Below are 26,885 nucleotides of genomic sequence, written 5' to 3' on the forward strand. Positions count from 1 at the left end.
TATGCATAGATAGAGAGAGTAGAGTTATGGAGAGAGAGAGATATAAGGAGAGAGAGAGAGAGATATAAGGAGAGAGAGAGAGATATGGAGAGAGAGAGAGATAAGGAGAGAGAGAGAGATGAGAGAGAGAGATAATGAGAGAGAGAGAGGGAAGGAGAGAGGCAGAGAGGGAGAGAGATAAAGCAGAAGAGCTATGCATAGATAGAGAGAGTAGAGTTATGGAGGAAGAACACAGGGAAAGGTGTGGAGAGATATTTGCTGATGTTTGCTGTGTGCTGATGATCTGGTGCTTCTGTCACCAACCAAGGAGGGCCTCCAGCAGCACCTAGATATTCTGCACAGATTCTGTCAGACCTGGGCCCTGACAGTAAATCTTAGTAAGACCAAAATAACGGTGTTCCAAAAAAAGTCCAGTCGCCAGGACCACAAATACAAATTCCATCTAGACACCATTGCCCTAGAGCATTCAAAAAACTATACATACCTCGGCCTAAACATCAGCGCCACAGGTAACTTCCACAAATCTGTGAACGATCTGAGAGACAAGGCAAGAAGGGCATTCTATGCCATCAAAAGGAACATAAAATTCAACATACCAATTAGGATCTGGCTAAAAATACTCTAATCAGTTATAGAACCCATTGCCCTCTATGGTTGTGAGGTCTGGGGTCTGCTCACCAACCAAGAATTCACAAATTGGGACAAACACCAAATTGAGACTCTGCATGCAGAATTCTGCAAAAATATCCAGAACACCAAATAATGCATGCAGAGCAGAATTAGGCCAATACCCTTCTAATTATCGAAATCCAGAAAATAGCTGTTAATGAATTCTACAACCACCTAAAAGGAAGTGATTCCCAAACCTTCCATAACAAAGCCATCACCTACAGAGAGATGAACCTGGAGAAGAGTCCCCTAAGCAAGCTGGTCCTGGGGCTCTGTTCACAAACACAAACAGACCCCACAGAGTTCTTGGCAGACTTTTTTCTGACTGGCGAATTGAAAAGTAGCCTAGTTTACTTAAGTGGAAAAAGTAGCTGACTGAAAATGTGTCTAAAAATTGTCTAAGAGAGAGAGAGAGAGAGAGAGAGAGAGAGAGAGAGAGAGAGTATATGGGAGAGTTGTAGCTCTACATCTATGTAAAGTCTGGCCTGAATATACTACTAATGCATAATTTGTCCATCAGTCAACTGTGATTATCAACAGCCCCCCCTCCCCCCACACACACATACACACAGTTACCCAATACATCCCACTTAACTCAACATATTGGACAGATTCAGATTATTCGTTCTAGGGTTGTTTTGACATTAATGTCTGTTTTTAAATCCTCCTCCATTCAACCTTCCTCCTCATAGTCCGTCTCTCTCTCTCTGTGTATCTCTCTCTCTCTCTCTCTCTCTCTCTCTCTCTCTCTCTCTCTCTCTCTCTCTCTCTCTCTCTCTCTCTCTCTCTCTCCATTTCCTTTAATATTTTCTTGCGCAACTTGGTTTTTTATAGTTGATATTATTTCTTACTCCACCCTCCCCTCCGCTCCTTCTACTGAAACAGCGAAACCAGGACAGCCCAGCGAAAAATGGGTTAACACGCACTCTGCTTTCTGATTGGCTGTCAGTCCGGCGGCCTGAGCCACCCAACAGAGAGAGGTAACTAGGCAACTTCAGCGGGAGCCGTACGGAGGAAAGGGGAGAGAGAGAGAAAGAGTGAAAGAAGGGGGGCGAGAAGAACGGGAAATACGCGCTGAAATTCTGACAGTTTTTTTTTACCGGGGAAGTGGAAGGATGTAGCCCGGGAGTCAATCACTCTGTCCGGGATAGGAAACTGGATTACCGCAGTTTCTAAAACCTTGTTTGTGGATGTTGTCAATAACTGGGAATAACGGGGATGGTTGTTGGATCGTAAACTCGCTGCAGAATGGGGACTAACAGTAGCCTGCCTACTCAATCTCGGACCGGCAGTTAGAAGGTAAACCAGTGATGAAAAGGTGTGTTCGACATGAACGCTTTAGTTGTACGCAGTCGAAGTAGGCCTATCGCTGCAGAATGTTACGACTAACAATAACTGTTCTGACTTGAGATTCAGGCAGTACATTGAGTTATGGGCTAGTCACGATGGTACATGAAAGGTGTTTGTGGATCGGATGTTTACCGGACAGACAGGCTGTAAAATCCAAATCACTGCTGCTGCATCGGGGTTTGATGGGTGGGGAAAGAAAGCATACAAGTAGGCGACAGGCTTTTTCAGTGTGTGGCAAGGACTTTCTCGATGTGAGCGTGCGGCGCGGCAGAAAGGGAGAGGGAGAGAGCAGTAGGGGCGGGCGGCAGAAAGGGAGAGGGAGAGAGCAATAGGGGCGCGCGGCAGAAAGGGAGAGGGAGAGAGCAGTAGGGGCGCGCGGCAGAAAGGGAGCGGGAGAGAGCAGTAGGGGCGCGCGGCAGAAAGGGAGAGGGAGAGAGCAGTAGGGGCGCGCGGCGCGGCAGAAAGGGAGAGGGAGAGAGCAGTAGGGGCGCGCGGCAGAAAGGGAGAGGGAGAGAGCAGTAGGGGCGCGCGGCAGAAAGGGAGAGGGAGAGAGCAGTAGGGACGCGTGGCAGAAAGGGAGAGTGAGAGAGCAGTAGGGACGCGCGGCAGAAAGGGAGAGGGAGAGAGCAGTAGGGGTTTGCTGCATTGACATCTTTCTGTGCGCGTGTGTGTCCGAGTGTATGTGTGCAAGTGTGCTCGCATACTCCTTGTTTTTCTTCAAATATGAAGATTTTTCCCCCACGATATTATCAGATTTCGCCGAAACGTCTAGAGTTCCATATTAAGACAGTCAGCACTACGTGGTCGGGTTACTGAGTGCTTGTGTTCTACCCGGTGTTCAATCGCTCCACGTTACCCACTGGGCACACACTGGTTGAATCTACTTTGTTTCCACGTCATTTCAATGAGATGACGTTGAACCAATGTAGAATAGAAGTTGAATTGACATATGTGCCTAGTGGGTGGGGAGCCCCTCTTCTTTCTTTTTCTCTCTCTCTCTCTCTCTCTCTCTCTCTCTCTCTCTCTCTCTCTCTCTCATTTTTCTCTGTAACTCTGGCTATTGAATAACCTCTATTCTGGATTCTGTCATGAGAAGAATGAGTGGAAGTGTAACTGGGGCTGTTTTGATATTGATCAGCTACTGGAGGAGAAATGTAATGAATACTACTCTGTCAGGGGCTAGCGGAGAGAGAGGGAGAGAGGTTTGGATGGAGAGAGAGAGGGTAGGCTAGGGAGAGAGAAGGATAGGGGAGGAGGGAGGGAGAGAGAGGGAGAGAGGTTTGGATGGAGAGAGAGAGGGTAGGCTAGGGAGAGAGAAGGATAGGGGAGGAGGGAGGGAGAGAGAGGGAGAGAGGTTTGGATGGAGAGAGAGAGGGTAGGCTAGGGAGAGAGAAGGATAGGGGAGGAGGGAGGGAGAGAGAGGGAGAGAGGTTTGGATGGAGAGAGAGAGGGTAGGCTAGGGAGAGAGAAAGATAGGGGAGGAGGGAGGGAGAGAGAGGGAGAGAGGTTTGGATGGAGAGAGAGAGGGTAGGCTAGGGAGAGAGAAGGATAGGGGAGGAGGGAGGGAGAGAGAGGGAGCGCCTGTGAAAGGGCACCCCAGTCTGTCTGTGCGAGGCTCCGCTGCAGCTGAAAGCCGCATTAATCACAGAGCGGCTACACACACACACACACACACACACACACACACACACACACACACACACACACACACACACACACCCTCACTAGAGCTATAGCTGTTCCTCAGTCTTGCTCTAGTGCTTCACAGAATCTGGCCACTTACTCTTCACCCATGCAGACGAATAGCTGCATCTGTTCCTGTTCAGTCCACTGTGTGTGTGTGTGTGTGTGTGTGTGTGTGTGTGTGTGTGTGTGTGTGTGTGTGTTCGCGTGCATGCATGCTTGTGTGTTTGGAAGAATGAGAGGTGTGCAGTGCAGGACCGCACGTTGTGTCCACATCACAACTCCTCACTTGGTAAAGAGAAATAGAGGGTGATGGGATATGACAGGAGGCAGACCCAACGTTTCTCTGTCGCCCCGGGGTTAGGCTGTGTGTGGGTGTGAGACAGGGGAATGTGGTGACTGATGAGTATGTAATCGGGGAACAGTAACAGCGGGTCTGTGGCTGTCTTTACCATGTTGGCAAGTCTGAGGAAAGGACCATAAGTGGGGAATATAGACCCTGTTTTGATTGTGGTTAAAACATTTGTTCAGGTTTTACACTTTTTCGTTGCTCTCCGTTTTTTTCTCTTCTACCCTTTAGCGTTCCATCGTGGAGGATTCAGCGCCAGCTAGCTATTAGTGAAGTGTTGTTTGTATTTGTGTGTGTTTGTCTGTGTGTGTGTGTGTGTGTGTGTGTGTGTGTGTGTGTTTGTCTATGTATGTGTCTGCTTGTGTGCGTGTCTGCAGATGTTTCAGTCCTTCCACTTGTCTCCTCACCTCTCAGGTCCCACTTGGATCGGCCACATTGGGATTTGAACCAGCGACCCTCCAACTACTGGTCCGTCTTTCTCCTCTTTGTGTGTGTGTGCTTCTGCATGTGAGGCCTCTTACTACAGCCTTCATTGGCCCAGCAGGCAGCTTCAGGTCACCATAGAAACCCAGAGAGCATTGTCTTGAAAGCCTCAAAGAAAAAACTAATTTGGCTCACTCTCACTTTTTTCTCTCTCTCTCCCCTCCCCCTCCCCTCCCTCTCTCTCCCTCCACCCCCCCTCTCTCTCCCTCCATCTCCTGCTCTCTCTCCCCCCTCTCTCTCTCCCTCCATCTCCCCCTCCCCCCCTCTCTCTCCCTCCATCTCCCTCTCTCTCTCTCTCTCTGTCTATTTCTCTCCTTGTGATTCATCGTAATGTATTCAGAAGGCCTTCAGGAGACTTGTTTGTCTATAAAGGACATTCTGTCTGTATAGTTCTCCCATAGGGCTGAGTTCTGTACAGTTCCCCCATAGGGCTGAGTTCTGTACAGTTCTCCCATAGGGCTGAGTTCTGTACAGTTCTCCCATAGGGCTGAGTTCTGTACAGTTCTACCATAGGGCTGAGTTCTGTATAGTTCTCCCATAGGGCTGAGTTCTGCATAGTTCTCCCATAGGGCTGAGTTCTGTACAGTACTCCCATAGGGCTGAGTTCTGTACAGTTCTCCCATATGGCTGAGTTCTGTACAGTTCTCCCATAGGGTTGAGTTCTATATAGTTCTCTCATAGAGCTGAGTTCTGTACAGTTCTCCCATAGGGCTGAGTTCTGTACAGTTCTCCCATAGGGCTGAGTTCTGTATAGTTCTCCCATAGGGCTGAGTTCTGTATAGTTCTCCCATAGGGCTGAGTTCTGTACAGTTCTCCCATAGGGCTGAGTTCTGTACAGTTCTCCCATAGGGCTGAGTTCTGTACAGTTCTCCCATAGGGCTGAGTTCTGTACAGTTCTCCCATAGGGCTGAGTTCTGTACAGTTCTCCCATAGGGCTGAGTTCTGTATAGTTTTCCCATAGGGCTGAGTTCTGTACAGTTCTCCCATAGGGCTGAGTTCTGTATAGTTCTCCCATAGGGCTGAGTTCTGTACAGTTCTCCCATAGGGCTGAGGACTGTATAGTTCTCCCATAGGGCTGAGTTCTGTACAGTTCTCCCATAGGGCTGAGTTCTGTACAGTTCTCCCATAGGGCTGAGTTCTGTACAGTTCTCCCATAGGGCTGAGTTCTGTACAGTTCTCCCATAGGGCTGAGTTCTGTACAGTTCTCCCATAGGGCTGAGTTCTGTATAGTTCTCCCATAGGGCTGAGTTCTGTATAGTTCTCCCATAGGGCTGAGTTCTGTATAGTTCTCCCATAGGGCTGAGTTCTGTACAGTTCTCCCATAGGGCTGAGTTCTGTATAGTTCTCCCATAGGGCTGAGTTCTGTACAGTTCTCCCATAGGGCTGAGTTCTGTATAGTTCTCCCATAGGGCTGAGTTCTGTATAGTTCTCCCATAGGGCTGAGTTCTGTATAGTTCTCCCATAGGGCTGAGTTCTGTACAGTTCTCCCATAGGGCTGAGTTCTGAAAAGAACACACACAGAACTCTGCTTTATGATTTTACCTCAAACATGGCTTGACTTCAATGGAGAGAAACTGTATCAGTGTTCTAGTGTCTAGAGTAGGAGAATGAGAGAAAGGAAGAAATGGGAAGGAAGGTAGCGAGTAAATGAAAGAAAATAAACTGGTAGGTGAATGGAGGGAGGAAGGGAGGAGGTGATGGAGGAGGAAGGGAATTGACTGGTTTTTGGCTTGATGTCCTTCCATTGATCCTGGCTTGTGTGTGTTTTAGAGTTCGTGTTTTAGTGTGTGTGTTTTAGTGTTCGTGTTTTAGTGTTCGTGTTTTAGTGTGTGTGTTTTAGTGTTCGTGTTTTAGTGTTCATGTTTTAGTGTGTGTGTTTTAGTGTTCGTGTTTTAGTGTTCATGTTTTAGTGTGTGTGTTTTAGTGTTCGTGTTTTAGTGTGTGTGTTTTAGTGTTCGTGTTTTAGTGTTTGTGTTTGTGTTTTAGTGTTCGTGTTTCAGTGTGTGTGTTCGTGTTTTAGTGTGTGTGTTTGTGTTTTAGTTTGTGTGTTTGTGTTTTAGTGTGTGTGTTTGTGTTTTAGTGTTTGTGTTTTAGTGTGTGTGTTTGTGTTTTAGTGTTTGTGTTTTAGTGTGTGTGTTTGTGTTTTAGTGTGTGTGTTTTAGTGTTCGTGTTTTAGTGTTTGTGTTTTAGTGTGTGTGTTCGTGTTTTAGTGTTCGTGTTTTAGTGTGTTTTAGTGTTTGTGTTTTAGTGTTCGTATTTTAGTGTTTGTGTTTTAGTGTGTGTGTTCGTGTTTTAGTGTTTGTGTTTTAGTGTGTGTGTTTGTGTTTTAGTGTTCGTGTTTTAGTGTTTGTGTTTTAGTGTGTGTGTTTGTGTTTTAGTGTTCGTGTTTTAGTGTGTGTGTTTGTGTTTTAGTGTGTGTGTTTGTGTTTTAGTTTGTGTGTTTGTGTTTTAGTGTGTGTGTTTGTGTTTTAGTGTTTGTGTTTTAGTGTTTGTGTTTTAGTGTGTGTGTTTGTGTTTTAGTGTGTGTGTTTGTGTTTTAGTTTGTGTGTTTGTGTTTTAGTGTGTGTGTTTGTGTTTTAGTGTTTGTGTTTTAGTGTGTGTGTTTGTGTTTTAGTGTTCGTGTTTTAGTGTTCGTGTTTTAGTGTTTGTGTTCGTGTTTTAGTGTTTGTGTTCGTGTTTTAGTGTTTGTGTTCGTATTCGTATTTAGTATTTGTGTTTTAGTGTTTGTGTTTTAGTGTGTGTGTTTTAGTGTGTTTTAGTGTTTGTGTTTTAGTGTGTGTGTTCGTATTCGTATTTTAGTGTTTGTGTTTTAGTGTTTGTGTTTTAGTGTGTGTGTTCGTAATCTAGTGTTTGTGTTTTAGTGTTCGTGTTTTAGTGTGTGTGTTTGTGTTTTAGTGTTTGTGTTTTAGTGTGTGTGTTCGTGTTTTAGTGTTTGTGTTTTAGTGTTCGTGTTTTAGTGTGTGTGTTTGTGTTTTAGTGTTTGTGTTTTAGTGTGTGTGTTCGTGTTTTAGTGTTTGTGTTTTAGTGTTCGTGTTTTAGTGTTCGTGTTTTAGTGTGTGTGTTCGTGTTTTAGTGTTTGTGTTTTAGTGTTTGTGTTCGTGTTTTAGTATTTGTGTTTTAGTGTTCGTGTTTTAGTGTGTGTGTTCGTATTTCAGTGTTCGTGTTTTAGTGTTTGTGTTTTAGTGTTTGTGTTTTAGTGTGTGTGTTCGTGTTTTAGTGTTCGTGTTTTAGTGTGTGTGTTCGTGTTCGTGTTTTAGTGTGTGTGTTCGTGTTTTAGTGTTCGTGTTTTAGTGTTTGTGTTTTAGTGTTCGTGTTTTAGTGTTCGTGTTTTAGTGTGTGTGTTTTAGTTTGTGTGTTTGTGTTTTAGTGTTCGTGTTTTAGTGTTCGTGTTTTAGTGTTCGTGTTTTAGTGTGTGTGTTTTAGTGTTCGTGTTTTAGTGTTTGTGTTTTAGTGTTCGTGTTTTAGTGTGTGTGTTTTAGTTTGTGTGTTTGTGTTTTAGTGTTCGTGTTTTAGTGTGTGTGTTTTAGTTTGTGTGTTTGTGTTTTAGTGTTCGTGTTTTAGTGTGTGTGTTTTAGTGTTCGTGTTTTAGTGTGTGTGTTTTAGTTTGTGTGTTTGTGTTTTAGTGTTTGTGTTTTAGTGTTTGTGTTTTAGTGTTCGTGTTTTAGCGTTTGTGTTTTAGCGTTTGTGTTTTAGTGTTTGTGTTTTAGTGTGTGTTTTAGTGTTTGTTTTAGTGTGTGTGTTCGTGTTTTAGTGTTCGTGTTTTAGTGCTTGTGTTTTAGTGTTCGTGTTTTAGTGTGTGTGTTTTAGTGTGTTTGTTCGTGTTTATGTTTTAGTGTTCGTGTTTTAGTGTGTGCGTTTTAGTGTGTGCGTTTTAGTGTGTGTGTTTTAGTGTGTGTGTTTTAGTGTGTGTTTTTGTGTTTTAGTGTGTGTGTTCATGTTTTAGTGTGTGTGAGCTGTTCATCTGGACATTGATTAGTCAAATCAAGTGTGCTGGAGCAGGGTTGGAGCAAAGGCCTGACCACTCTCCAGAAAGTGGGTTGGCCACCCCCGGGCTAACGTTAGACAAAACCAAAGAGACAGTGTAGTCGTGGCTGTCATGACACTAGGTGAAACACATTCTTTGACCCTGGGTAGTAGAAGATGGTAAAGTTAAATCTGGTGAACAAGTGGGCCCACCGGGCCTGCCTGGAGTTGAGGCATTTGGCTGTACGGAGATATTCCAGGTTTTTATGGTCGGTCCAGACCAAGAATGGCTGTTCTGCTCCTTCCAGACAGTGCCTCCACTCTTCCAGCGCCATCTTCACCACCAGGTGTTCTCGGTTGCCAACATCGTAGTTCCTTTCAGCAGGATTGAGACGATGGGACAGGAAGGGACAGGGAGGAAGCTTCTGGTCCTGGGCAGATCGCTGGGACAGGATGGCCCCCACTCCAACATCTGAAGCATCCACTTCCACCACAAATTGACGCGAGGGGTCCGGATGGATGAGGATGGGTGCTGTTGTGAATCGATGCTTCAGGTCCACAAAGGCTTTGTCGACTGGTACCTTGGGAGAGGTGAATGCCGAGAGGGGGCTGCCAGGGTGCTGTAGTGCCGAATGAAAAGGCGGTAAAAGTTTGCAAAACCAAGAAACCGTTGCAACTGCACCCTGGACGTTGGTTGAGGCCAATCCACCACTGTTTTCACCTTTCCAGGATCCATCTGAACATTGCCCTCAACAATGACATATCCCAGAAAGGTGATAGTAGAAAGGTGGAACTCACACTTCTCTGCTTTCATGGACGGTTGGTTCTCCAGGAGGCGCTGAAGAACCTGTCTGACATGAAGACCATGTACTTGTGCAGATCGGGGAAAAAAACAGGATGTCGTCAAGGTACACGAACACAAACCGGTTTAGCATGTCCCGAAGCACATCATTGACCAAAGCCTGGAAAACAGCGGGGGCGTTGGGGAGTCCAAATAGCATGACCTGGTACTCATAATGTCCATTGGCTGTGTTGAAGGCTGTCTTCCACTCATCCCCCTCGCGTATCCGAACCATGTGAAGGTCCAACTTGGAGAATATGGTGGCCCCGTGGAGAGGTTCAATCTCTGAGGAGAGGAGAGGTAGGGGGTAACGATTCTTGACAGTAATGTCATTAAGTCCCCGGTAGTCACTGCACTGAGGCAGGGTCTTGTCCTTCTTCTCCACAAAGAAAAACCCTGCGCCGGCAGGAGATGCAGACTGATGGACGACCCCAGTGGCCAGAAACCCCTCTATGTACTCCTCCATTGCTTTGGTGTCTGGTCCGGACAGAGAATACAATCTCTGACTCCAAGGTGTAGTGCCTGGGAGAAGATCAATGGCACAATCATAACGACGGTGCGGGGGAAGGGAAGTAGCACATGCCTTGCTGAACACTTCCAGGAGGTCATGGTATTCTGTGGGGATAGCAGAGACATCCACAGTCTTACTAACATCCCAAGAAAGGTGACTTGAGGAAGGCTGTGCTGCTTGAAGGCAGTGGGAATGGCAAAATGGGCTCGAACCCAGGAACCCAGCTTGTGGTCCAGTCAATCACAGGATTGTGCTTTTGGAGCCAGAAAAATCCTAACACAACCGGAACATGGGGAGATGTAATGAGGAGGAACTGTATTGCCTCACTGTGGTTAACAGAAACCCGCAATTGAACGGGCACAGTACAATTGGTGACTTCCAATATAGAACGGCGGTCCAGTGCCCTAGCATCCATGGGCAGAGAGAGGCTGAGTGGGAACACCAAGCTCCGAAGCTATCGTGGCATCCATAAGATTTTCATCAGCCCCAGAGTCAATGAGCACTTGGAGAGACTTAGATTGGTCTCCCCACAGCACAAGAACAAAAAGGGGTGGGCGGGTGATGGGAATTAGGGAACTCCCAGTCTGACTCACCATAGTGCTGGTACCGACTAAAGACAAGGGTTTCCTAATAGGGCAGGGAGCTATAAAATGTCCTGCCCCTCCACAGTACAGACAGCAGTTATGGTTCATCCTCCGTGAGTGCTCTCAAACTGATAGCCTAGTTCTTCCCAACTGCATAGGCTCAGGAGTATCCAACTCATCCATCGTAGATTCACGAAAGAGCTTGGGTGGCTTCGACTCCTCTCGGAAGAGCTGCCTTCGGAAACTTCCGGATTCCATAGGAGGTGAATGCACCATATCGGGTGCACCAGTGTGCCCAAGACCAGACCTCCTCTCACTCTTGCGTTCCCTTAGGCATCCATCAATTTGAATGGTTAAAGCGATAAGGGAGTCGAGGTCCACCGGCAGTTCCCAAGGAGGTAGCTCATCCTTAACCTCCTCAGATAATCCGTGCAGGAAGGTATTGACGGAACTAGAAGCACAAGCAATTCGCTACACTCGCATTAACATCTGCTAACCATGTGTATGTGACAAATACATTTGATTTGAAGAGTTTGATTTGAAGAGTATCTCCGGATACCGGAGACTCAAAAACTTCTCACCACTGCCATGAATTCTTCCAAATGACCGCAGATGGCAGATTGTTGTTACCAAACTGCCATAGCCTAGGATAGCGCCCTCCCCAATATTAACGTAATTATTCATGCTATAGTCGATCGCGCTGAAGAAAACGAAGATGGCTGTAGCTAAAAAATAAGCCAGCACTGAGAAAAAAACAGGCAGGTACCAGGATTCCCCGAATATCGCTCTGGGGGAGGTAAGTGGGGTTCACGGGGAGTCGGGATAGGCTGTACAAAGTCACCACAGATAGGGGGGAAAAAATTCTGGGTGATTGGGTTTTTCAGAGGTAGCAGACAGTCTGAGCTAACTCCCTGATTTGCTCCATAATACCCTTTAACCCATGGTCGTAGTGTTCCGGCAAGGAGCTGAGCCCTTCCAAAAGGACCTGTAGCAACTCCTGATGTCTCCTCATTGTGGCTCCCTGCAGGGAGACAGTCTGGCGGAGCTGGTCCAAGTCTGCTGGGTGTGTCATTTCCAGTTCGTACTATCATGACACTAGGTGAGACCCAAATGCAGACACAGGAGGCAGATGTTTGGAGTTTAAGATGTTTAATAAATCCAAAGGGAATAGGAAAGAGAATGGTCGTGGACAGGCAGAAGGTCATAACCAGATTAGGTCCAGGAGGTACAGAGTGGCAGGTGGGCTCAAGGTCAGGGCAGGCAGAATGGTCAGGCTGGCGGGTACAGAGTCCAGAACAAGGCAAGGGTCAAAACCGGGAGGACTAGAAAAAGGTGAAAAGGCGAAGCAAGAAAGCGGGAAAACCGCTGGTAGGTTTGGACATACAATATGAACTGGCACAGAGAGACAGGAAACACAGGGGTAAATAGAGAGACAGGAAACACAGGGGTAAATACACTGGGGAAAACAAGTGACACCTGGAGGGGGTGGAGACAATAACGAGGACAGGTGAAACAGATCAGGGTGTGACAGTGGCAGGGATTTGAGCAGGGGGGTAGAGAGAACAGGTATTAGAGCTGGATATCCAGAGTCCGCTAATCTCACTATATTCTAATCTATAATCAGATTAAATACTCATAATCTGTCTGTTGCACATCACTCTCTCTCCATCCCTGCCTTTTTATCCCTCTCTCTCCATCCCTCTCTCCCAGCATCTCTATCCCTCTCCATAACTTCCTCTATATCCCTCTCTCCCAGCCTCTCCATCCCTTCCTCTTCATCCCTCTCTCTCTCAACCTCTCCATCCCTTCCTCTCCATCCCTCTCTCTCCATCTACCTCCATTCCTCAAACTCGCCAAGCCAAATGAACACCACTGGACAATATCACTGGACTTCCTTAACTCTTTAACACACATATACACACTGTGCAGGGACTATTGAGCTGAGCCTCAGCCTACTCTCCTGCAATTTGCAAATTCATGCTCTTAGCCGCAATTACTCTGAGGGTGTGTGTGTGTAATGGCTATCATATTTCATGCACATATAATTTCAATGAATTAAGGATTGTCTAAAACTACACTTTACTAAATAATGTTCTTTGTTGTTCGATTGTCTAAATCAAATCAAATCAAATCAAATCTGCGTGGAATCCAATCGTATTATAGATTTTTTTGCTATGCTGAAGTTTGGGTGTCTTTTAGGCTGGGCGTATTTTATGGTATTGATGCATGGACTGGTTTTTTACTTTATCTGCTATTAAGGTATTTCAATGTTTGGTTTGTTAAATGTGATATACCGTGTGTAACATCCCTTTTTATTGTTTACACTGCTACTTGAGTCATCACTCACTGCTCTCTCCATGCCACTTTCCTCACAGACCAAGCCCCGCCCCCTGTCACTCAAGAAGCGCATTTGTTGTTGCTTGACCACGAGACACTTGCATTCAGTCTGCATGATCAGTGCAGCACATGTAACAATGTTGATGACAACGATGTTGTTTCTTAATATGAATCCACAAGCGTTCTATAATTACACAATTAGTTTGTGTTTCTTATATATGCAAACAGGTAGTTTGTCTTTTCTTAGCAAGTTTCAGCTAAATCGTGTTAGCCGCTAATGCTAATCGCTAGTTAGCTGGCTAGCTAGCTAATAAGTGTGCTGAGTCAGAGCAAACGTAGCTAGCTAATACAGTCTGATACCAGCGCTGGTGTACGCCTAAATCAACATGTTTGTGCGACAGTATCTTCTAAATCCAAAAGGAATAGGAGAAGCATTAATATGTTGGCTACATGAAGAAACATTTAATGTAGCCAAAGATTATAGTGTCCCCTTGGAAACACTGACTATCGCTTTGTGTTCCTACCCTGTCACAATAACTCTTCCCTGGCGTTTTCATTCACTGTCATGTCAAACAACACTGTGCCCATTATTATTTATATTCTAACTATAGAATTAGAATAAATATTCTATTTACAACAGTTCATCCAAGTGTTTTGATCTAAATCGCCAGTCAAATCGCAATTCCAACGTGGTTAAAAATAAGGCCTTGTTTTATTGCCCATATCATGGAGCCCTCCATGACAGTGTGGAAATGATCTCAAATGAGTGCAGGAAATGCAGAAATTAATGTAAATGCAGAGAATTATATTTGGTTGAAGTAGAATTGAACAGTATAAAACAATCAGAATGGAGAAAGACCAATTGAAATCAATTAGACCGTATTTGTTGTCACCCTAGGGTCACCCTAGGAGGGGTCATGTTGTATTTGTGAGTGTTTGGAAATTGGTTGACTGTATGCCCCCCCCCCCCCCCCCCCCACTCCGAGTAGAGGTTGCCAGACACCCTTCCTCTGAGTTGAGCTGAGTTGAACAGGGACAGGATGCCAAATTGAATCAGAGAAACTGCAATTCAAATTAAATTGTTAATGTACCCTGCTGTCTGATGCAATGTAACTTGTCATTTGAATTGAAAAAGAGAGAGCGGGATAGAGATAGATTTAATATTCTAATGACTAAAATGTAGGGAGAGAGAGCGCAAGGGAAAGAGAGAAGGGAAATAGTAGTAGTTCAAGCATGGATGCCTTCTTTGTAAGGTTCACCGTTTATTCACACCATACACTAACAATCTCTCTTTTTCTCTATCCTCTCTCTCTCACCCACTCTCCCTCCTTCTCTCTCTGCTCTCTCTCTGCCCATAGGGATGCTTCAGGGAGGCTCTCGTTTGAAGTGGAGATTCACTCCCTCAGTCACACCAGTTGCCATTTTACTTCATTTTACATTTAGCCTACTACACCCCACTTTACAGAGGGAGAGAGAGAGGAGAGAGAGAGAGGAGAGAGAGCTGGAATACACTGTCCCTGTCTTTTCCCTCCTTTTCCCACCACCTCCCCATCTTCTTCCCCTTCTTTATCCTCCCCCTCCTCTCCCTCTCACCCCCCCTCTCTTCCTCCTCCTCCTCTTCCTCCTCCTCCTCCTCCCTCTTCTCCTCCTCCTCCCTCTCTCTGAGACCTAGTGTACAGGAGTCACAGCACATTATAACACTTTAATTAACTCTAATTTTCCTACATCCTCATTTAACCCTAAGTACCCCACCTCCTGCCCATGACAGTACCACACACACACACACACACACACACACACACACACACACACACACACACACACATACTCACACACACACACAGAGAGACACATGCGCGCACACACACAGATACACACACACACACACACAGATCCTGTGCTGTGCCCTGGTAGATCCCAGAGGTATTAAATGCTCTGTATGACATTAAATTGAGTTGGAAGGAAGTGTAAAACAAAGGTACATAAATGACATTTTAATTCCTGTTTTTATTCAGTCTTTGTCCTGCTGTGCAGAGAGGAGAGAGGAGAGAGGTGGCTGTTGTTTTGGCATTTTCTCTTTATTCAGGAACACAAAAGATAATGTATTCGTCTGAGGGGAGGGGGAAAGGGGGGGCAGAGGGGACTGGAGAGGCGGGTTTTGTTACACGTCCCAGAGGATAGCTTCTGCTGGCAGATTGGGGGGGGTGAAAGAATTATTAAAGAAAGAAAGAGAGAGCTTGCTGGCTGGGCCAAAGGAATGAACATATCCCTAGAGGATTCTCTCTTTCTTTTTCTCACTCTCTCTCCTCTCTCTTTATTTCTCTATTTCTATCTCTCTCTCCTCTCTCTCTCTGGTTGACAGAATGCCAAGAGTGTGCAAAGCTGTCATCAGCGTAGAGGGTGGCTACTTTGAAGAATGTCAAATATAAAATAGATTTTGATTTGTTTAACAGTTTTTTGGTTACCTTATGATTCCATGTGTGTTATTGCATAGTTTTGATGTCTTCACTATTATTCTTCAATGTAGAAAATAGTAAAAATAAAGAAAAGCCCTGGAATGAGTAGGTGTGTCCACACTTTTATATATACAGTGATTTTTTTTTTTGCCAATATAAGAATATAAACAAATAAAAAGACATAAGTATTCAGACCCTTTGCTATGAGACTCGAAATTGAGCTCAGGTGCATCCTGTTGCCATTGATCATCCTTGAGATGTTTCTACAACTTGATTTGAGTCCACCTGCGGGAAATTCAATTGATTGGACATGATTTGGAAAGGCACACACCTGTCTATATAAGGTCCCACAGTTGGCAGTGCATGTCAGAGCAGAAACCAAGCCATGAGGTCGACGAAATTGTCTGTAGAGACAGGATTGTGTCGAGGCACAGGTCTGGGTACCAAAACATTTCTTCAGTATTGAAGATCCCCAAGAACAGAGTGGCCTCCATCATTCTTAAATGGAAGAAGTTTGGAACCTCCAAGACTCTCCCTAGAACTGGCCGCCCTGCCAAACTGAGCAATCAGGGGAGAAGGGCCTTGGTAAGGGAGGTGACTAAGAACCCGATGGTCACTCTGACAGAGCTCTAGAGTTCCTCTGTGGAGATGGGAGAACCTTCCAGAAGGACAACCATCTCTGCAGCACTCCAACAATCTGGCCTTTATGGTAGAGTGGCCAGATGGAAGCCACTCCTCAGTAAAAGGCACATGACAGCCTGCTTGGAGTTTGCCCAAATTCCCCCTAATGGACTCTTAGACCATGAGAAACAAGATTCTTTGGTCTGATGAAACCAAGATTGAACTCTTTGTCTTGAATGTCAAGTGTCACGTCTGGAGGAAACCTGCGACAGGGACTGACCCTAATCACGCAGCCAAGACAACGTAGGAGTGGCTTTGGAATGTCCTTGAGTGGCCCAGCCATAGCCTGGACTTAAAAAAATCCCCCCTAATAGACTCTCAGACCATGAGAAACAAGATTCTTTGGTCTGATGAAACCAAGATTGAACTCTTTGTCCTGACTGTCAAGTGTCACGTCTGGAGGAAACCTGGCACCATCCCTACGGTGAAGCATGTTGATGGCAGCATCATGCTGTGGGAATGTTTTTCAGCGACAGGGACTGGGAGACTTGTCAGGATCGAGGGGAAAATTAATGTAGCAAAGTACAGAGAGATCCTTGATGAAAACTTGCTCCAGGGCGTTCAGGACCTTAAACTGGGGCGGTTCATCTTCCAACAAGACAATGACCCTAATCACACAGCCAAGACAACGTAGGAGTGGCTTCGGAATGCCCTTGAGTGGCCCAGCCATAGCCTGGACTTTAACACGATCTAACATCTCTGGAGAGACCTGTAAATAGCTGTGCAGCGACGCTCCCCATCCAACCTGACAGAGCTTGAGAGGATCTGCAGAGACGAATGGGAGAAACTCTCCAAGTACAGGTGTGCCAAGCTTGTAGTGTCATACCCAAGAAGACTCGAGGCTGTAATCGCTTCAACAATACATTTGCAAGCATTTCTAAAAACGTCTTTTTGCTTTGTCATTATGGTGTATTGTGTTTAGAATGATGCGGAAAAACAATTTAATCAATTTTAGAATAATGCTGTAACTTAACAAAATGTGGAAAAAGTCAAGGGGTCTGAATACTTTCCGAATCCACTGTATATGTGTGTATAGACAATATGGACAGTATATGGATAGAATATGTAGTATATCTGAAGAATAGTATATGTACAGCAATAGTTAAATAGGATAGGCCTTCGGTATAATACAGTATATACTGTACATATGAAGTGGGTAAAACAGTATGTAAACATTATTTAAAGTGACCAGTGTTCCATGACTATCTACATAGGGCAGCAGCCTCTAAGGTGCATGGTAGAGTAACCGGGTGGTAGCTGTCTAGTGACAGTAGTTTAAAATTCAAGGCAGGGGACTGGATGTGGGCCGGCTAGTGGTGACTATTTAGCAGTCTGATGGCTTTGAGATAGAAGCTGTTTTCAGTCTCTTGGTCCCAGCTTTGATGCACCTGTACTGACCTCGCATTCTGAATGGTAGCAGGGTGAAAAGGCAGTGGCTCGGGTGGCTGAGGTCCTTGATGATCTTCTTGGCCTTCTTGTGACACCAGGTGCTGTAAATGTCCTGGAGGGCAGGCAGTGTGCCCCCAGTGATGCTTTAGGCAGACTGCACCACCCTCTGGAGAACCCCGGCAGTTGCGGACGGTGCAGTTGCCGCACCAGGAGCTGATACAGCCCGACAGGATGCTCTCAATGGTCCATCTGTAAAAGTTTGTAAGAGGCTTATGAATTTCATCTGCCTCCTGAGGTTGAAACACACTCTCTGTGTGGGTGGACCATTTCAGATTGTCAGTGATGTTTACGCCGAGGAACTTGAAGCTTTTCACCTTCTCCACTTCAGCCCTGTCGATGTGGATAGGGGCGTGCTCCATCCGCTGTCTCCTGAAGTCCACGGTCAACTCCTTCGTTTTGTTGACGTTGAGGGAGAGGTTATTTTTCAGGCACCACTCCGCCAGGGCCCTCACCTCCTCCCTGTTGGCTGTTTTGTATTTGGAAGCAGCAGTATTTCCGGTGTTTGGGTTTTTGTCACAGATTATTTGGATTTTCCAGGATTGGGCAACGTACATCCTCTGTGTTGTGTGCTTATTGTTTAACTGTTGATATGTTCTAGGGGCCATTTTGAGACCTTAAAGGGATACTTCGGGATTTTGGCAACTCATGGATGCCATTTTTATGTCTCTGCTTTCATTATGAAGGCCGTTAGAGGTAGTTTGGCGAGTCAATGCTAACCAGCATGCTAGCTGTTACCTTAGACGTCCAGTCATTGTGCTTGCGATAGTTAGCAATTGCGCTAATGCTAGTTAGCAACTTCCTTCACACTGGGTGCAGAGACATAAAAATGGTATCCATGAGTTCATCTGACTCTTGGGAAGTAGATAAAGGGCTTCAATGCCAAAATCCCAAAGTATCCCTTGAAAATCCCAATGTATCCCTGCTGGGCCTCAAGGGACAGTCATTCTGACTGCAACATTCTAAAAGTGTAATTAATCAATTTCATATATGCTTTCACAAAAATAATAATTTGGTTGTGTTTGTGAAGGTCTTGGGTAACAATAGAACAACTTTATTTTTCTTCAAATAACACAATAGCATTTTCATTTGTTTATGTTTCTGAAGGCTATATGTAAAAACTAAAAACTAACAACTTTGAAACAGAAACATATGTGTTAGAACGTGGTAACATCTTCTTTCTTTAATGACTAAAAAAGAGTACCCCAACCACCAAGAGGCATGGTCATATGATGAAAACATCTTTATAAGCTCCAAGCGTGCTTGATAAATTGTGAAAAAGCAGTATAATGTTATTATAATGAATATAAGTGTTGATATGACAGCAGTCAAAAATGTTCAATTTATTGTCAGCTCGTGCTTACATGTTGTATATCTTCCCCGATTGCATCAGTTGGAGCATGTACATCAGAGGAGGCTGGTGGGAGGAGCTATAGGAGGATGGGCTCATTGTAATGGCTGGAACTGTATAAATGGAACGGAATCAAACACATAAAAACATATGGAAACCACATGTTTGACACCATTCCAATAATTCCTTTCCAGTGATTACAATGAGCCTGTCCTCATATAGCTCCTACCACCAGCCTCCTCTGAAATCCATGTTACATAAACAACAAAAGCTGGTGAGTGCATTGCTGATGTCGTCGTTTTTTGATTGATTGATTGCTCTCTCAGGGGTGACATTTTGTGCTGAAAATCTTCCCCAGCATTATCACCGGCTTGTTCTGTCCAAACGGTGTCCTCCCTTCCTCTCTCCTGTCTCACTGATTCATTTGATGGTGACGCTGGCTCCTGCTCAGTGCGCACCGTTCTGCCTTTTTTGCACTTCGGGCTCGCAGGTTTCAGTTCAAGCTGAGGTTCAGAATCAGTAGAATAATCATAGATTTCTTGATACATTTTTTTCCACACCATTTGAGTCATTTTCTTTCCGATTTTGTAGAAACGCTAATGCAGCATGTGCAGCATTTATCTTGGTCTTCTTACCATTGTAAATTACGCACAATCTCACTGTGTACTCCAAGTAGGCCAGATTAGATTGATAAGACTATTTCGATTCGGTGGACTGATACAAATGACTGTACATCTCATTTTGAGATTATAATTAGAATAGATCAATGCAATAGAATGGCCCGCCCTGTTCTTCATTCACAGTTAGTGATGACATAATTATGCATCGTTCGCTTCCCCGGCTCATCAATTCACCCATTCTCCCCCATCATGCTTTACTTCATTTATTTCATCTGTTGTTATATGTGTGAAATTTGTTTCGGAATCGTTTAGGTTCAGTTTCGATGCAATTATAGAGGTGATTATCAACGGCATCTTCAACTGTCCGGAGAAGGAGGGGCAATGTGGAAAACTATTCAAAAAAATTACTGTAAAAATGGCAAAGCAACATTTGTTTTAAATTCATGAGCGTTCAAATGATTGCTTTAGCGGTTCTAGTGTTAATAAGGAGCATCAGGTACTGCTGGAATGTCCACCAAAGGCATGTCATCCTTATTTTGAGTCACTCAAGAAATTACACTGGTAACTCAAAACTAAGGCTGTGCAACTTTACCGTGTTAATAATGCGATAATGCGGAACCTTTTAAAGCGCAAGTTTCCGCATGGAGCCTTTTAAACACAACACGGAACACAGGTACAGTCATTGCTTGCTGCTTTACATGAAACTTCTTTACATCGCTGAAGACCGTGTGCTTCTAGCCAAAATCCTGTCAAAGTTATACCCAATATTACTGGAGCTGTGTTTTTTTCTTTCTGTTCGTGCGCAAGTAGCGGACCGTTTTAACTACTCACGAGCCGCTATTTTCTACATTTGGATGGCACAGGAATAATTGAAAAGGAGTAAGCTACTCAAAGAGATGCCTTAAAGGTAAGCTGCATATGCAAGAGTGGGTGTGTGAGAGAGGATATGCATGAGAGCGGGAGTAAGTGGGCGAGTTCATTAATGGCCCGGTTCCCTAAAATATGCATACTCCGCCCACCTGTGGCACCAGGCCATGCAAACGAGTGTGCAGGCCTATGTGTGTGAAGTTATACAGATGGTTACAGTGTTTTCGTTTTTGGACATGTTTAAAAGCTCTTTGTATCCATAGAGCCAGTTATTTTTGACTATAGTCACACACATTTACTTTTAAAGCTGTGTGTGCGTGTGTGTGTGTTAGTGTGTGTGTGTGTGTGAGAGAAATAGAGAGATCTGGCTAGATTTCCAGCTAACGATATGCCATCTTCAATCATCTACAAACAGCATACAGAGGCATAAGAATGCTACCAAGAGTTCACCTGACTGTCGAAAAATGACCTGAATCTCGGAATACCGCGGTATCCCTTTCATTTATGGTTAGTAAATGATTAATAAGGACCTACAGTATATTCAATCTCATGGATTTTCTTATACATCATGATTCAATAGTTTAAACGTTTTTGTATTTTGATAAATGTGTGAATAAATAAGTTACTAACATTTACAGATGTGGTAGTAATGATTCATAAATTATGAATCAACTATTTACTTATCCACTATAAATGCTTTATTACATGGAGTCAATATAAAGGTCTACCCTGCTCTCTAATGTTGTATTATGTGGAGTTAATATAAAGTTCTACCATACTCTCTAATGGTTTATTACATGGAGTTAATTTAAAGGTCTACCCTGCTCTCTAATGCTTTATTAGGTGGAGTTAATATAAAGGTCTACCCTGCTCTCTAATGCTTTATTAGGTGGAGTTAATATAAAGGTCTACCCTGCTCTCTAATGTTTTATTAGGTGGAGTTAATATAAAGTTCTACCCTGCTCTCTAATGCTTTATTAGGTGGAGTTAATATAAAGTGCTACCATGCTCTCTAATGCTTTATTAGGTGGAGTTAATATAAAGTTCTACCCTGCTCTCTAATGCTTTATTAGGTGGAGTTAATATAAAGTTCTACCCTGCTCTCTAATGCTTTATTAGGTGGAGTTAATATAAAGTGCTACCATGCTCTCTAATGTTTTATTAGGTGGAGTTAATATAAAGTTCTACCCTGCTCTCTAATGCTTTATTAGGTGGAGTTAATATAAAGTTCTACCCTGCTCTCTAATGCTTTATTAGGTGGAGTTAATATAAAGTTCTACCCTGCTCTCTAATGTTTTATTAGGTGGAGTTAATATAAAGTGCTACCATGCTCTCTAATGGTTTATTACATGGAGTTTAAATAAAGGACTACCCTGCTCTCTAATGTTTTATTATGTTGAGTTAATATAAAGGTCTACCCTGCTCTCTAATGTTTTATTAGGTGGAGTTAATATAAAGTTCTACCCTGCTCTCTAATGCTTTATTAGGTGGAGTTAATATAAAGTTCTACCCTGCTCTCTAATGCTTTATTAGGTGGAGTTAATATAAAGTTCTACCCTGCTCTCTAATGTTTTATTAGGTGGAGTTAATATAAAGTTCTACCCTGCTCTCTAATGCTTTATTAGGTGGAGTTAATATAAAGTTCTACCCTGCTCTCTAATGCTTTATTAGGTGGAGTTAATATAAAGTTCTACCATGCTCTCTAATGGTTTATTACATGGAGTTTAAATAAAGGACTACCCTGCTCTCTAATGTTTTATTATGTGGAGTTAATATAAAGGTCTACCCTGCTCTCTAATGTTTTATTATGTGGAGTTAATATAAAGGTCTACCCTGCTCTCTGTTTTATTATGTGGAGTTAATATAAAGTTTACCCTGCTCTTTAATGTTTTATTGGGTGGAGTTAATATAAAGTTCTACCCTGCTCTCTAATGCTTTATTAGGTGGAGTTAATATAAAGTTATACCCTGCTCTCTAATGTTTTATTACATGGAGTCAATATAAAGGTCTACCCTGCTCTCTAATGTTTTATTATGTGGAGTTAATATAAAGTTCTACCCTGCTCTCTGATGTTTTATTATGTGGAGTTAATATAAAGTGCTACCCTGCTCTCTAATGCTTTATTATGTAGAGTTAATATAAAGTTTACCCTGCTCTCTAATGCTTTATTACATGGAGTTAATATAAAGTTCAACCCTGCTCAATAATGTTTTATTATATGGAGTTAATATAAAGGTCTACCTTACTCTCTAATGCTTTATTATGTAGAGTTAATATAAAGTGTTACCATGCTCTCTAATGTTTTATTATGTGGAGTTAATATAAAGGTCTACCCTACTCTCTAATGCTTTATTATGTAGAGTTAATATAAAGGTCTACCCTGCTCTCTAATGCTTTATTACATGGAGTTAATATAAAGTTCTACCCTGCTCTCTAATGCTTTATTAGGCAGAGATAATATAAAGGTCTACCCTGCTCTCTAATGCTTTATTATGTAGAGTTAATATAAAGGTCTACCCTGCTCTCTAATGCTTTATTATGTAGAGTTAATATAAAGGTCTACCCTGCTCTCTAATGCTTTATTATGTGGAGTTAATATAAAGGTCTACCCTATTCTCCAATGCTTTATTATGTAGAGTTAATATAAAGGTCTACCCTGCTCTCTAATGCTTTATTATGTAGAGTTAATATAAAGTTCTACCCTGCTCTCTAATGTTTTATTATGTGGAGTTAATATAAAGGTCTACCCTACTCTCTAATGCTTTATTATGTGGAGTTAATATAAAGTTCTACCCTGCTCTCTAATGTTTTATTAGGTGGAGTTAATATAAAGGTCTACCCTGCTCTCTAATGCTTTATTAGGTGGAGTTAATATAAAGTTATACCCTGCTCTCTAATGCATCTCCCTTTCTTTAGCCTGTCCCCTCCACTCCTCCCTCCATCCCTCCCTCCCTCCCTGCAAGCCCTTCTTCCACCCCACCCCTCCTCTCACATCCATTCATCCTCCTCTCCTTTCCTCTGCCTGGTGTCTCTGTCTGTAGCATTCATCCTCCTCTCCTTTCCTCTGTCCGGGGTCTCTGTCTGTAGCATTCCTCCTCCTCTCCTTTCCTCTGCCCGGGGTCTCTGTCTGTAGCATTCCTCCTCCTCTCCTTTCCTCTGCCCGGGGTCTCTGTTTGTAGCATTCCTCCTCCTCTCTTTTCCTCTGCCTGGTGTCTCTGTCTGTAGCATTCCTCCTCCTCTCCTTTCCTCTGCCCGGGGTCTCTGTCTGTAGCATTCCTCGGCCTCTCCTTTCCTCTGCCCGGGGTCTCTGCCTGTAGCATTCCTCCTCCTCTCCTTTCCTCTGCCCGGGGTCTCTGCCTGTAGCATTCCTCCTCCTCTCCTTTCCTCTGCCCGGGGTCTCTGCCTGTAGCATTCCTCCTCCTCTCCTTTCCTCTGCCCGGGGTCTCTGTCTGTAGCATTCCTCCTCCTTCTACAAAACAGGGAACACTAGTCTCAGTAGTGTCTCGTGATGTGTATAAAACAGCTCAGACTGTTTCTGCTACAACTTCTTTCCTCTACGGCTTTCCTCTAGACTGCACACAGTACACACACATAGACAAACTGATAAGACAGGAGTGGAGAGGAAAGGAGAGATGAGGAGAGGAGGGATAGAGGAGAGGAGAGGAGAGGAGGAGAGGAGAGGAGGGATAGAGGACACAAAAAGGAGAAGAGGAGGAGGTTAAGGTTAGAGTCAGTATTAACTGGTAACATCTCAATGGACCTGCAAAACTCTGACTGTGTCTTAAATCACCCTTTCAGTGCTCACCCTGACTGATTTACCCACACACATATTCACATAGGCACCCACTCATGCATGCATACACACACACTCACACACAGGCACACGCACATACAGCCTTGACTCTTGAGTCTCATTGATTGAATATTACCTATAGTCAGGGTTAAATGTAATCCGTTACATGTAAGCGATTACCAAAAAATGTTAACTGTAATCCGTTACATTACCAGCTAAAGTATTGTAATCGATTTACAGATATCTTTGAAAAACTACATGATTACTTCGAGGATTGCTTTTAAATTCAGAAAGGATGTTTGCGAAAATAAATATTTGACACTTCTCTGTTTTCATAATGACATTCAAATTAGCATTGAAAAAAGGAGCACATTTAAGTTTGTTCCATCTGAGCGAGTCTGACAACAAGTCAGAGACCACTATGATGACACACCAAATGTGTTTGATGGATCGCGGGAAAAGAGCAGGAATAGGCTTTTGTACACTACAGTCCAAGCTATGTCTAGCAATGGTGTGACTGCTGTCAGCACCCAAAGACTATCCAACTTGAATAAACGCTTGGAGGTAAGGATGACACCGATGGTGTAGTCTACGGCGATACGGATATCCCTTATTATTGATATCTACATAGCACATCGATGTGAATCACACTGCTTCTCTCTCATTTAGCTATTTGCGCCTTACGGATTGTGGTTGTTGTGGACGGCTGTTCACAAATCTAAATGTGTATTTGAACCCAATAATGGTTGAATTCAAGAAGTTTAAGCTGCCTATCTTTCATTGTTTTTGAAACCAGTGGACAGCCAGTGACAAATGCAGTAGATGTCATTCAATTGGTAACATACATTTTTGTCTTCTTCTAATGCCTCTTATGGGGAAAGTAATCTAAAAGTAATGGAATGTAATCAGATTACGTTACTGAGTTTGGGTAATCCAAAAGTTACGTTACTGATTACAATTTTGGACAGATAACTATTAACTGTAACGGATTACATTTAGAAATTAACCTATCCAACCCTGCCTATAGTACATTACCGGTGGTAGAGGAGCCATCCGGTGTCTGTGTTGTGATTGGACCAGAGAGATCTCGTGGGTGTGGCTCTAACTAAGATGACAGCAGGGAGTGATGAGGACGGTGAGGACGGATAGGAGGAAGAACGAGGGAGAGTAATCAGATCCAGGTGTTTTGGTGCGTTTAATTACTCACCTGCGAGACTTACGAGATGAGCAGACTACATACACACACACACGAGACACACATACACACACACACACACGAGACACTCAGGTGGGACTAATTACTAAAACTCCAGAATGTTACAGCACGGCTGGCAAACACACACATACACACACAGCCCGACTCCAATATCCCAATTCATCACACCGCCGCTCCTCAAGTCCCACCAGCAGAGAGAAAGCGATTGAGGGAGAGAGAGGAGAGAGAGAGAAGGAGATATTAGAGGTAGAGAGAATAGAGAGCTGGTCCCTAGAGACTGTGTTGCTGCAGGCAATGCTACAGGTAACACGCCTGTTACTGTACAGATGGTAGGAGAGAGAGAGAGAGAGGGGGAGAGAGAGAGAGATGGAGGAAGGGAGAGATAGAATGCTCACCACAGTTTCCCTCTTTCACCTCTGTGTGGGAGACTTGGAGAGGGGGAGTAAAGGGGAGGAGGAAGGAGAGAAGTGTTTCTCAACCTTTTTAAACCAGGAATCAGCAAGCTTCCTCTTTGGAGGAAGTGACTAGTGACTATATAGTGTGGGGGTCTGATTGCCCATTCCAATCACACAGACACACTCCTTCCCTCCACCTCTGTCAGTGACGCCACATTTACTCCCCTCTTCATGCTGGCTGCATTTCTCCGTCTCTCCCTCCATCTGTAGTATGTGTGAGTTTCATTAGCAGTGGTAGCATGAGCGATGGCTTAGTGGGGCTTTTCTCTGGCAAGGTGGGACTCGGCTTAGCACACCATCATTACCTACCTATCTCACTCATGCACGCGCACACACACACACACTCACGCATGTGCGCACACACACGCGTGACAGTCGTCCCTGAGGACAGGGCGCTCAAACACTGTAGAGGAGAGAGTGTAGAACCATTCAGGATGGGAATGTTCTTATCATTCACGCTGCGTACATGATGTGTGTGATGTATGTGTGTGTTTGTTCGTGTGTTTGTACAAGACTTTGAACTTGAAATATGCAAAAATGTCTTGAGCCCAAACGACCAACCAACTCATGTCATGGCATGTCTCTGTCTGTCTGTCTGTCTGTCTGTCTGTCTGTCTGTCTGTCTGTCTGTCTGTCTGTCTGTCTGTCTGTCTGTCTGTCTACCCAACTGTGTATATCTCCTGTTCAGCTCGTGCGTCACATACAAGATAGCAGGGATGAGTCAGTCACTTCGCTGTTTTATGACAAGCTGAAATACTTGTTACCTTGAACCTTGAGGTGCTGTGTCAACGCTTCTACACTTGTGTGTATGTGCTGTGTAGGTGCTGCACCTATGAGTATGAAAATGGGAGAGCGAAAGAGAGAGAGAGAGAGATGGTGAGGAGTAGGGTTGCAAAATTCTAGTATCTTTGCCAGCATTCCCAAGATTTCCAGAAATTCCTGGAACAGGCAGGAAATCCAGAATCCTCCAACCAGGATTACTGGCGATTTGGGGAAAGTTACCCGAATTTTGAAACCCCAGTGAGGAGAAAAAGTAGGGTGACGACAGACTGACTATGTCTCAGAGTAAATTCTCTCTGTGCTGGCCACTGGCTGCTTTGGACATTAGATTAGATAGTGTTATTGAGACGCACTGCTGTTTATGACCTACCTCACCCTGATACAGCAGCCCTCCCCTCTCCTGTCCTCTCCATCTATGTGACAGTAGTATGTGAGCGTGTGTGACAGGAT

General features: G+C 44.1%; 1 protein-coding gene across 13 annotated transcripts in view; it reads left to right on the forward strand.

Moving 5' to 3' along the window:
* Window positions 1–1,659: 1,659 nt before the first annotated feature.
* Window positions 1,660–26,885, forward strand: part of LOC110521633 (disabled homolog 1) — a 99,797-nt gene continuing 74,571 nt past the window's right edge. For 5 of the 13 annotated variants that reach the window (XM_036968683.1, XM_036968688.1, XM_036968691.1 and 2 more), the window contains exon 1: window positions 1,662–1,968. The gene's annotated coding sequence lies outside the window, so the exon portion shown is untranslated. Of the gene's footprint in view, window positions 1,988–4,465; window positions 4,520–20,051; window positions 20,232–26,885 lie in introns of those variants that run through there. The other 8 variants (XM_036968696.1, XM_036968694.1, XM_036968697.1 and 5 more) reach the window with 5 other exon arrangements.

This window comes from Oncorhynchus mykiss, chromosome 30, assembly GCF_013265735.2.
Source record: "Oncorhynchus mykiss isolate Arlee chromosome 30, USDA_OmykA_1.1, whole genome shotgun sequence".
Taxonomy (NCBI): domain Eukaryota; kingdom Metazoa; phylum Chordata; class Actinopteri; order Salmoniformes; family Salmonidae; genus Oncorhynchus; species Oncorhynchus mykiss.